This window comes from Hipposideros armiger, unplaced genomic scaffold (assembly GCF_001890085.2).
Source record: "Hipposideros armiger isolate ML-2016 unplaced genomic scaffold, ASM189008v1 scaffold_70, whole genome shotgun sequence".
NCBI lineage: Eukaryota > Metazoa > Chordata > Mammalia > Chiroptera > Hipposideridae > Hipposideros > Hipposideros armiger.
Genome location: NW_017731420.1, coordinates 3,255,383 through 3,268,273, shown reverse-complemented (window position 1 = coordinate 3,268,273; position 12,891 = coordinate 3,255,383). Strand labels below are relative to the sequence as shown.

Genomic DNA, 12,891 nt, shown 5'->3' with positions numbered 1-12,891 from the left:
AACTTTTTCTTGTCTGAGAAGCTCTTTATCTGTCCTTTGAGTCTAAATTATAGCTTTGCTTGGTAGAGTAACCTTGGTTGTATAGGTCCTTGCTTTTCATCACTTTGAATATTTTGTTCCAGTCCCTTATGCCTGCAAAGTTTCTGCTGAGAAATCAGCTGACAGTCTTATGGGAGCTTCCTTGTAGGTTACTGCTTTTCTCTTGCTGCTTTTAAGATTCTCTCTTTGTCTTTAACCTTTAGTATTTTAATTATGATGTGTCTTGGTGTGGGCCTGTTTGGGTTTATCTTATTTGGGGACTCTCTGCACTTCCTGGGCATATTTGGGAAGTTTTCCATCATTATTTCTTCAAATAGGTTTTCAGTTTGTCCCTCTTCTCCTCTGGTACCCCTATGATGCGTATGTTGGTTCACTTGATGTTGTCCCAGAGGCCCCTTAAGCTATACTCATATTTTTGGATTATTTTTTCTGTTTTCATTGGGTGTTTTCTTCTCCTTAACCTCTAAATTGCTGATTCAGTATTCTGCTTCATCTAATCTACTGTTGATTCCCTCTAATGTAGTCTTCATTTCAGTTATTGTATTCTTTATTTCTGACTGGTTCTTTTTTATGTTTTCTATCTCCATTTTTTTTTTTCCTATTTCTTTGTTGAAGTTCTCCCTGGAATCATTGAGCACCGTGATAATTAGTGTTTTGAACTCTGTGTCTGGTAGATTGCTTGTCTCCATTTTGTTCTTTTTCTGGAGCTTTGTGCTGTTCTTTTATTTGGGATGTGTTTCTTTGTCTCCCCATTTTGTCTGCCTTCCTGTGTTTGTTTCTATGTATTAAGTTGAATTGTCATGTTTCCCTGTTGTAGTAGAGTGACCTTATGTAGTAGTTGTCCTGTGGGGCTCAGTGGCGAAGCCTTCCTGATAACCTGAGCTGGGTGCTGCCCGTGTGTCCCATGTGTGAGTTGTGCATGCCCTCCTGTTTTAGTTGATCTTTAGTTGCTGTTGATATATCAGTGGAAGGGATTGATCCCCAGGCTGATTGGTTGTGAGCACTGGCTATGACTACAGGGGCTGACCCCATGGAGCAGGATTAGCTTTAGCAGGGCTCTAGTGCCTGTCCAGCCTGCCCTTAGGGTGTGTTGTCTGTGGAGGTGGCCTAGTGGTGCTCTGGAGTGGTCTGAAACTGGCCCCTGGGCATGCCAGCCCTGGGGCCTCCTGGGAGGGGCTTCACCACAGGCCAACTTCAGTCTCCACCTGTGCCCTGCCCAGGGCCATTTGGCATGAGCCACAGAGTGATCTACAGATGTCTTCCACCTATACTGAGGTGCCTGAGAGAGGCCAAGCTGCGAACCAAGGCTGGCTGCCACTAGTGGGGATGCTTAGCAAGAGTTTTGGGGTACACAGAGGCCACATGCTGCTTGTTTGGGTTTGTGAACCTTTGAGAGATTTTAGGAAAGTCCGCACCATGAGCCAAGACAGGCCATTTGTATGGAAAAGCCACTGGAAGTGGCTGGGTGGGCCCATAGGTTGGGTGGGGCCAGGTCTCAGGGAATCACCAGGGTGGATCAAATGACTGTATCAGCTAGATGGTTGGAGACTCAGATATGGCACTTGCCTGCATCTGCATGCCAGGAAGGGGAGAGCTCAACAAAGAAACAGTGGCTTCCTCCAGCTCCCCATATGTCCCTGGTGTCCCTTGAGCTGCTGCCCCAGCACTGGAATTTAGAACAAGTAAGTTGGTCAGTGAGTAAGATCATTTGCGAGCCCTTTAAGAGGAATGTCTGGTATCCAGCCGCCTTCGTCTCACTCAGCCACGTTGTCTGCTGGATTTCACAGCCAGAAACTGTGGAGCCTTCTTTTCACGGCACAAGAACCCTGGGCTGGGGAGCCTGGTGTGGGGCTGGAACCCCTCCTTGGGAAGACCTTCACAGCCAAAATATCCCTCCCGATTTTTAACTGCCACATGCGGTTATGGGGCCTAGCCTATTTCGTGTCTCTCCCCACCCTACCACTCTCAAGGTGGCTCCTTCTGTGTGCCCTTAGCGTAGGACTTCTGTTCAGCTAGACTTCAGGCGATTCTCAAAGATAGTTGTTCTGTAGTTGTAATTTTGATGTGGTTGTGAGAGGATGCAAGCACAGCATTTAATCTGCCATCTTGACCAGAAAATATACATGTCACTTTACATGCCTCATTTAATTTCATCCTTATGCTCCCCCTACCCCCACTACATTTCTCCATTTTGTAAGATGAGGGAACTGGGCTGGCCGAGTGGCTCAGTCGGTTAAGAGCTTGCTCAAGAATGCGAGCTCTGAACAACAGGGTTGCCGGTTCGATTCCCATGTGGGCCAGTGAGCTGCACCTGAACTAAGTTGCTGCTGAGCTGCCAACAGGTGGCAGGATGGCTCAGCTGGCGAGAGCACATGCTCCTAACAACAAGGTTGCTTTAGTTGCTACACCTGCTCACAACTAAAGACAATTCAGCCATTGAGCTGAGCTGTTGCCCTGGTGGCTCAGGGGATAGACCATGCGCTCTTAACAACAAGGATGCCGGGTTCGAATCCTGCATGGAATAGTGGCTACGCCCACCCGCAACTAAGATTATAACACAGCACCTTGAGCTTAGAGGCCACGAGCTGCCGACGGGCAGCTAGATGGCTACTGGTGCCCTCCACAGCTAAGACTGAAGAGCAACAACTTGGCTGGTCCCCTTCCCCAATTCCTCAACACTGTTCCCCTCCCCCAATTCCCCAATTAAAAATAAAATAGAATAAAACATCAGAGCCAAGAAAACCCCCCTAAAAAACAAAAAACGTTAACTGGGGGAGGAAAAGAGGCCAGCATCTGGTTAAACCATGCATTAAAATCGTTCAGGCTGAAACAATTCCAGCTGTGTTAGATGAAGTAGAACTTTGGGATCAAGCCCATTCCTTTGTGCTCTGAAGGAGATTCAAAACTATTTTCTAGGGAGAATCTTGGCCCTGCCGTGGACATCTCATTGGCTTCCCTCAAATCACAGATAGTGGGGATTCTGTTCAGTCACCCATACTTGGACTTTGGACATCACAGACAGCTGCACAGCCCAAGGGATAGGGACCCACATTCACCTGGCAGCAGAAGTTTGGCCACATCCCAGTTAGATGTCAGAGAATACAATCTGGAGTTCCTTGTTGCCTAATATCAGAAGCTTAGCTGATAATATTTAGAGTATTGCTTGGAAGGTCTTTTAGATCAACACTGTCCAAACTTTCTGCAATGATGGAAATTTTCTAAATTTGCGCTGCCTAGTGTGGTAGCTAGCTACTTGTCACTTGCAGCAATTTAAATTAATTAAATTATAAATTCAACTCTTCATTAGCACAATCTGAGCCTAAAACCCAACTCCAATTTACATGTTAAAGCAAAACTAGCCACATTTCTAGTGTTCATTAGCCACAAAAGGTTATTGCATTGGTTAGCACAGATATATAACATTTTTATTTTTGCAGAAAGTTCTCTTGGACAGCAGTGTTTGAAGATCTATCTTGGGCTCAGGTCAGGTCAGTGTACAGCTAGATATTGAACTGGATTATAGCAGTGCCCACCCCAATTGCTTTTGGCAAGCTCTTTGTTATTAAATGACAATGCTATACAGTGCTTATTAAGCCACTTAATCTTAACAAATTGTGATTGTTATCCACACACCTCACAGTCAGGGAAACTAAGGTGCCTGAGGTGGTTGGAATGACATGCCCAAGGTCTCACAGCTAGTAAGTGGCAGAGCTGGGATTTGAACTCAGGCAGTATGGAATGGAAGGCTCTTACTCTAAGCATCATGCTGTGATGCTTCCCTCTGCTTAGTTGTGATTCTGTCCTCGTGAAGTACGGGTGAGCCCTGTGTACCTAAGTACTGCATCTATTCTCAGGAAAGTGACTGGGGCTGCTTTTGGCACTGCTCTTTATAAACACCCCTGAGGAGGAACTTTTGCTTCTTAGAACTACAAACAACTGCATTTCTGCTGATCTTTGCTTTCATCTTATGTGCTTTATGAATTATGTAATTGATCAGGTAGAATTCCTCTTCCACATTGGATGCTGAAAAGCTTAATGCCAAATTTGGGTTCCACCAGAAGCACTTTAAGTACATTATAGTGATTTATTAGCACCTCATTCCTGGTTTACTCGTATAGCTTTATCTTTAGTTTTATTTTCTTACTCTAAATGTTCACTTTTTATTTATGCTATTCTGTAGTACTTAAGCCCCCTTAAGTTATATTTGGATTGTAATGGGGGATAGATAGTTAATTAGAAAGTTATTCTTATTAGTATGAATTGCTAGGACTACCACAAAAATACCTGATAATTTCTGGAAGCTAACAGCAGAAAATGCATTGACCTTTTGCAGTTGGAAACAATATTGCCTCCTATTCAAAATGCAGTTATGATTTCTGGCATACCTGCAATTGTCAGTTTACCTTATTTATGTGTTTCTCTTTGTTCCAAAAGGGATTTAAGTTCAGCTGAGTAAGCAGGTAGTATTCTAAACTCTGGAAATCAAACGTCTCAGCTTGTTCTAGTCTAGCATTATGATCAGTCATTTGAGTGAAGCCTGATAAATGAACATTAGGAAGTTACTATAATTACAGAATGTAGAGATGGAGGAACATTAGAAATCGTGTAGGGAGGGGGAAAAGACCAAGAGGGACTGAATGACTGTGATCCCTCAATTAAGAAAGGGGCAGAGCCGTTATGTGAATCCAGACATAGTCTACTAGTCTCACCTCTACTGCCTCTTACATGTCTACCCCTGCCACCATAGGCTATTCCAAATGTTATTTTAAAATACAAGTAGCTGGTGTTAGGTACATAAAGATAAACTTTCTTGCCAGTTGTGTTCTGTATACTTTAACAGTTAACCAAAACACTGACCTGTTCATTGAGCTGATACTTTCATAAGCCAAGGATGTATTTTTCTGTAACCCCAGTCTCCATTTGTTTATGCCCAGGACAGTCACCGCAAACCTATCATCTTCCCTTGATAAACATTTTAAGTGAGAAATCTTTTCACTTCTCACAAAAAAAATGCACATCGAATAATGTACTTTCGCTGTAAAGACCTCACACCATGGAAATGCTGCGAGGAAGCTAAGAAGGCTCCTGAGTTTCCATAGCAGGCATGGTGTTACCACATTTTCACTTGGTCAGACACACTATTTCTTCTTAGAGAACAGTCCCATTGTCTGTTGTGTACTTTTAATTCAAGTTAGGGCGTGGATGGTTGCAGGACCATTTGAAAATTGAAGCCCTGGAATTGTAAAATGCCCTGCTTTGAGGGTATCTCACAAGGCCGTTCACTGCCTGGTTCTCTCACGTGTCAGAGATGTGTTGTGTTATTCATTGAGCTCTTCAATATGTTTCTTATGTGCACTTTCCCACATCTTTGGGAGTATTCCTAAAAAGGCAATGAAAAATGTGTGAAGGAGAGTAACTCTCACTCATGGTAAAACTGTCATTGTATCCTCCTAGGAATCACACATGTAGGGGCGTTCAACAGATTCTTTTCCCCCCTTTTTTCCCTAAGGTTTGTTTTATTTTTAATCTGGGTTATTTTTTTATGTCTAAATTAATATAAGGATCAATTTAGTAATAAGCTCTGACTTAGGGTCAGAAATGTATAATAGTAAATCTACTCCTGAGATTAAAAAAAAAACAAACAAATGGATAAATTTTTTTATTTGCTGGAATAATTACAAATTAATGTGTGGATATATTACTTTATGAATAAATATAGTTCAGCAAATTTCAATTGTTTTTCTTTTTATAGTACCCATTTATTTGCTTTTAAAATTGTGTGGTATGCAATGTTAGCTCTACAGAATGCTTATGTGTTTTTGTATGTGTCCATAAGCCTAATTCCTTTTGGGAGGTTTAAGAATAATCGCTAGCCTAATTCTCTTGCATCTTCATGCTATAAATTGCAAATACTTAGAGAAGTGGCATTGCAGACTTAGTTATTTCTTCCTATAATTGAGCTATGAGAAGGTTATTCTCTGTCACAATAAAAATTAATATTCTCTTTTTTGGGGGATTAATTTCTAAATTTGAAGACTCTGGGTCAGAGTTGGCTGGACTGTTTCACCAAAATTTCAGCCCCTAAGAAACAAAAATAGGTTCTGAAATAGTTTCTAGGTCACTGGCACAGAAAGCTGGCAAAAAGCTACAACTGACTTTGGATAGTCCTAGTTAGTACAATTCCATCAGCACAGTCTGTTCTTTTGGACTGTGATTCAAGTTTAGGAGAAAATACAATATAGGAATCCCCAAATTCTTACTCTATAGGTTTAGGCAAGGGTGAGTCTCCTTTATTTTAGTAGACCCCCTGACATGGGGGAGGGGAGACATATTTAATCAGTTCTGTATTTCACCTTATTGCACTGTCCACAGTTATTTGTTATTTTAGTTTAAGTTCCAGTTTTGGATCAGACAGTGGAGGCTGTGGCTATGCTAAAAACAAGTAGACCTGGAGTTGATAGATCTCAGCTCTACTTAATATGGACTGACCTTGGTCAAATAATTTAATCTTCTAGGATCTCTTCATGTGTAAAACAGAAATAATGCCCACCACATAAACTTATACTAAATAAAAATAACTTACCTGAGTGCTCTGTGTGTGTGTGTGTGTGTGTGTGTGTGTGTGTGTGTGTGTGTGTGCACCTGGCCCTTCAAGGGCTGATACTGTTGTTATTCCCATAAAGAAAACAAGGCTTATATTATGTTTCCTAAAGCCATGGAGTAGACCAAACCAAGAGTCAGTCTAATGCTAGTGATTTTGCACGTAGCCATCAGAACATGTGCTTCTCCTATTAAGTGAGTCACCACATCTGAAAGTACCTGGTACTTTATAGGGACGTAATATTAAGTTCTCTTTTTCTCTTGGCAGATTAAATTATGTGATTTATTGACTGAAGTCTAGCTTTTTCTATGCAAATGATTTACACATTATCTCACAATTTTTGATTTGCTATGGAAGCTTTAATAACTGCTTTATTAATTAAAATCTCATCCATTAATTTTCATAGCAACAGCTTTATAAGAGCCCATAGAACCTTCCAGGCATCATCTCATTAGCTCTGACAGCCCCTCCTCAGTTAAGGAGCCTCTCAGCCATGAGTAGAACCCAGAGACCTCATCAGTGACAGGGTAGAAAAAAAATGCCTAGCTTCCATGTTGAACTGTCCAATCTCAGGTTTACATTGAGAAGGGAAGTGTACCTTTTTAACCAGTTGTGAAGTTTTAAAATGCCTAAGATCATTTAAAATGCCTAAAATCAAGAGGGCGATTTTCACTGGGTTCCATGAGAAAAGATCCAGATTGGTAGCCATGTTTACTAAATTGTTTCAAAAGAGATTCCTCTAATAGAACTACTCTTGAAGAAAACAGAGTAAATGAGAATTATGGAAGCTTATATTTTCTTTCTAGTTGAGCTTTTCTTCCGTTTAGGAAGCATGAAACTTTTCTCTCATGATTTTTGTTGCAGTTGTGTTGGCACTGTCGGTTCCCCAGGGCGATGGTGACATCATCTTGCCTAATAACAGAAATGTTTTAATGGCTGAGCTTAGAAATCCACTATACTTCTTATGATCTTCAAAAATACGTGTTCATCATGTGAAATGGGAATGCACTAGATCCTTAGTCAACAAATCTTCAGCCATTCTGGAATTCCCATTCTGGTATTCCCAATCCTTGAAAGTGGCAGGCCCAGTCCCCAACACAAAGAAGCTCTGCCCTATATTATTTTCCCTTTGACAAACCCTACACCTTTCCAAGGCTTCCCTGTCCTAGTCTTGAGCTACAGTTGGAAGAGAGGGAGAATGTGGAAAGTTAGCAGTTACCTGTTCTCTGGCCCTGACTCAGAGAATGCTATAAACAGAAGGGACCTGGAATTCCCACCCCCGAAAATTATGATTCTCTTTTGACATCTGACCCTGCTCAGAATACGAATTATATTAAATAGAAAGTCTTAATTTTTTTTTGCAATGACTATTTATTAATACATGTATTTCAAATGTTCACAACATCAAGGCATTTTTGTTGGCATGCTAGACAGAGGCATTATTTAAGATCTTTGAAAATATTTTTACTTTTGTTCCCCCTGCATACTCATTTTTAAATTGATTTGATGATGTCCTTGATGTCTGTAATGTCAATGCAAAGGAAAAATACAGAAAGAAGTAAAATAACACAATAGCAATTAATTGGGGAAAAACAAGTTATTATTAATATTATTTCCCTCATGGGAAGCAACAATACAGCTTCCTAATAGGATTATATGGGTTTCAACTGAGAGGCATAGAGCACTAAACTGTCTACACATACCCAGGCATGTAACAGTAATGAGCAAGGAGACCACCTAAAACTCAACAATTTCCTTCATGCATCATGCATGCTTTTTTCTCCTCATGAATAATTACTGATGTGCCTCTTTCTATGTCCTAGGCAGCCTGGAGAAGGCAGGAAAAAGCCTTAGTAAAGGGCAAACAAAGCCAAAGGAGATTAAGTCAAAAGAACAGATAGCTGTTTCTCTTCATCAAGGGGTGTGGCATTTGTCGGTCACGATGAAGGGCTAACAGAAGCCTCCTACACTACTTGCAGGGCCCAGTGGGGCCAGTGATAGTACGATCGATCACCAGTCACCTATGATGAGCTGCAGTTGGACCAAGTACAGATGGAGGAGCCTTGGGTGGGGTCCCTAGGACTAGATGCAGGGAACCTGGCTACATTCTGGCACAACAGGGCTTCACAAAATGGAACATTACACATGATTTGAGCTGAAAGGCAGGGCAGAGACTGCGTGGGAGTGTCAGTTGTGCATGGGGTGGGGCATTAGGGGGAGCAGGGCAGGTGTAATATGTACTGTACTCTAACATTCTTTGGAAGTCTTTCAAGGATTGCTGCAGTTCTTTTTAAAATCAGTTCTCTGATTCTGTCATTCTTGAAAGCCTTCTCCTTACATCATCTCATTCTGGTTGGTCGTGATGAACCGGGACAGACAGCAGGCCAGCAGCATGCCAATCAGCTGGGAGAATGCAATTCCAAAGCCACTCCAGCGATGATTCCCATGTTAGTCTCCATGAAACTAGTCACCAGATCATAACAACCCTTCTAGTTAACGTTGGTGGCGGCCACAGTCAGGTTCTGCAGATCCTGGGGATTACAATCGGTTTCATTCATGCAGCAACTCCAGGGGATGCCATGCTGCTGGAAGTAGGGGCTGGTGCTCCAGCTGGTATAGTTCTGCACACCACAGCAGCTCAGGTTGTGCTGCACATGGTCCACCGCCCGGCTTCTCTCATCATTGCCATTGTAGTTCTGCATGGCATCCGTGTAGGTCCTCAGGAAGGTGTCGATCTCACGACGAAACACAAACCCTGAAATGCCAGCTACGAGCTCAGCCAGGAACACCAGTGACAGAAACATGGCATACAGTTTCAGCATCCATGGGCTACCACGGCATGTAGCAAAGCATCCAAACAGGCCAAAAATGATGATAGTGGTGCCAGTTCCGATGAGCACATAGGGAACATTGGTGGAGTTCTCAGCAATAAGGGAGATATAGGTGCCCAGAGTGAGTTTGTCCCACACTCCCAATGGCCAGCAGAATCACCCCAATGATCCAGAAGATGAAGGAGTAGATGATGAGGAGGGTTTTGAGACAGGTAATCACAGGTTTGGTCTCCATTCTCCACGATGCCACACTCAGAAAGTCTTATTCTTATTAGAAAGAAATTATTCCAATTCCAGAGTTATGTGGCTGAGCCCTTTTTCTCTTGCTGATTGAAATATAAAAAATTTTTTTTTTATTGGGGAACAGCCATGGTCATTGGTTACACATTGCTTTCATGCTCTAATGGCATAGTTGGCTCTTTTAGGGAGGGTGCAGCTCACAGTGGCCCATGTGGGGATCGAACTGGCAACATTGGTGTTATCAGCACCATGCTCTAGCCAACTGAGCTAACCAGTCACCCCCTGAAATTCTTCTTCTTTTTTTTTTTTTTTTTTAGCTGAGCCATCCTGCCACCTGTTGGCAGCTCAGTGGCTGCTCAGCTTGGGCCAGGACTCGAACCACTGTTGCTCAGAGCTTGCACTCTTGAGCAAGCTCTTAACCAACTGAGCCACTCGGCCGGCCCTTCTGAAATTCTTTATTGTCACTAAAGGAGTCCTAATTATTCAGACTGTGGCCTAACTTTGGTTCACTGGCTTACAACTGCTCTGCTCAAATAATATTACCAGCTGTGGAATAAATATAGATGGTCAACTTATGTCAAATGTCAGCCTTTTAAAATATTTATGGATATATGAGGTTTCTTGATCATTTAATTTGTATAAAATAAGTTGTAACAGAGCTTCAACATGCTGCTTCTGACTTGCAAGAATGGATACAAAGGGATGAGATGAGATGTTCCACCTTCAGCACCCCAAGGGAAATACACACACAAACATACAAGGCGGTTTTCCGACCTCGCCGTTCATATGAAAACAAACAAGGCACACCTTTTCACAGATACCCTCCATCTGTGACTGGGAGGCAGAATGGCCTGCTAGTTAAACACAGGGACCTTGGAGTCAGCCAGACCTGGCTTTGGATCTCAAGCCTACAATTGTAGTGAAATGGTCCTGGCAGGCTTCCTACCACTTGCCCCTAGCCTCAGGTTCACCATCTGTTAAGTGAGAATAGTAATACTAACCAGAGGCTCAAAGGAAATAATGGATGTAAAATGCTCAATGCAGGGCCTGGTAACTCTCAGTTATTAGCATGGGCCTGGTAACTCTCAGTTATTAGCATAACGATATGATTACTTCCCTTTTAGGCCAACTACTATCTAGAACCATGACAACACCCCAAAAGACACAACAACTTCTGTTTCTTTGTAATTGGTCAGGCCCCCAGGCACTGGCTGACTGGATTCCTGGATGACTGGATAGCTTCCGCTCTTCTGTGAGCTTTCATTAAATAATATTTTAATTATTAGCTCAAGAGGACATTAACCACACTCCCTGCCAGTCTCTCTGAACCCTCCCTGCAGGAAACCGAGGACATTTGAGGAGCTACAGAACACAACTTCCCTCTGAAAATCAAGAGAGATCTGAGGGCAAAAACAGGAGAGGCAGACCCTCTGAGTTCCAGGTCCTTATATTCTCTTATTTGGTCCCAGTGTGTCTCTGTTAGCAGGACTGGGATTTTTTTACCCTCCCCCACCTTTACAGAGAAGGAAACTGAGGCTTGGAAGCTTGCAAGTCCTGACAGACGCTGAATCCAGGCCATCTAACCTCCAGGTCAGCGCTCTGCACCTGGCTGCTATCTAATACCGGAGCGTCAAAGGCGTAGAGAGGAGGAACACAGACGTCAGTGTCCCTGACAGGTGTGGCTGTCCCTGTCACAATTTCTGTCAAGGGGAGGCATCTCTGAAGCGCTACATTTAAAGAGGAAGCACAGAGACCTCCCTGCCGGGGGCCCCTCCTGTCCAGTCCCACCCTGCAGGCCACCCAGGGGACCTGCCACCCTCCCCCTTCCCAGCTCCTCAGGCAGAGCTCAGAACTTCCCCTCCTCTGCCGGGGTAGGATGACTTCCACAAGGCAAATCACACCCATTTGATCTTGAACAAAAGGCTGCGAAGGTATCTGAAATGACAACTCCCTGGTGGGTGATGTCATGCTGTTTTGTTTGTCTCCATGGACTGTGGTTATCCAATTTCAGTTGTGAAGAAAATGGTCTGGGGAAAAAAGTTACTTCATTCGGAAAATTCCAAGAAGCCATAAATACGGTTTGCAGCTGATGAAAGCACATTCACAGGCAGACAATGGCTTTTGGATGGAAGAAGCGCCCTCCCAAGAGAGGTGAGAGGCCAACCCTGCACCCCGCCCGCCGCCCCCGCAGCCCTCCTTCTCCAGGCAGATGTGCTTGTGCGCGCTCCTGGCGAGATCCCGCAGCCCCTTTCCGCTCGGGAGACTCCATAATCCCAGCGGCGAGCTGGCCGGGACGTGTTTCCCTGGTTCTCATCCTAAATGCCTCCTGCCAAGCCCATCCATCCTGGGGCGTCCGGTGCAATTGCGCCCACCTCCCCTCTCATAATCGGTTGACCTAGGTTTCTGAGTTGTTAAAGAAAATTAAAACTAACATTTTGTTTTATTTCATTTCTGATTCACTTTCTAGTCTCACAATCTCTTGTGAATCCTTTTTGCTTTTCATATTCTTTTCTTTTCCCCCTGCAACTGACATAGTGAGAAAGAGGGAGAAAACAGGATGCGATTCCATTTTACTTTTCACGAGATATCTAAGAGTATAATTTCCAGTCCAGATCTTCAGCCCTGAGTCAGGAAGAAATAACCGCTGCCAGGAAAGACTAGGGGCCCAGAGCATAGATCCAGACGCAAATTTTCAAGAGATGTTGCATTTTCTCTTCTCTCTCTCTCTCTCTCTCTCTCTCTCTCTCTCTCTCTCTCTCTCTCTCTCGTATAAAAACAATATGAAAACATTAAAGAATTTTGGAAGACAGGAGAAAGTCTCCATGACCTTTCATTTTTTGTGTTCCCTGCTCCAGGTCCCTCAGTCACTGAGCTCCTTCCTCATTCTGTCTTTCCTGTTACCCTTGATCCCCAGATTTGTTAGGGAGCCCCTCACCCTCCACCTGGCTTCCACAGAGTCACAGCTCCACGGTGTTCCCAGGCTCTGGGAGCTGGTCTCTCCTGAAACTCGCCCACAGCCTCCTATTTTCATTCCCAAATCAGTCTCCAGAGGCAAAGGTCCCCTTGTCCTGAGAACATGAAGTCTTTCCCTGCGGCCTACGGCGGGGCGATGGTCTCCAAGTGCAGACCTTCAGGCCAGGGTGGTGCCCCTGTGCCCGCTGGCTACCATCATACAGGTCT

At 43.6% G+C, this 12,891-nt stretch overlaps 1 pseudogene; it reads right to left on the bottom strand.

The window, feature by feature from the left end:
- Positions 1–8,518: 8,518 nt before the first annotated feature.
- On the bottom strand, positions 8,519–9,738 carry LOC109382789 (tetraspanin-7 pseudogene; annotated as a pseudogene).
- Positions 9,739–12,891: the final 3,153 nt, after the last annotated feature.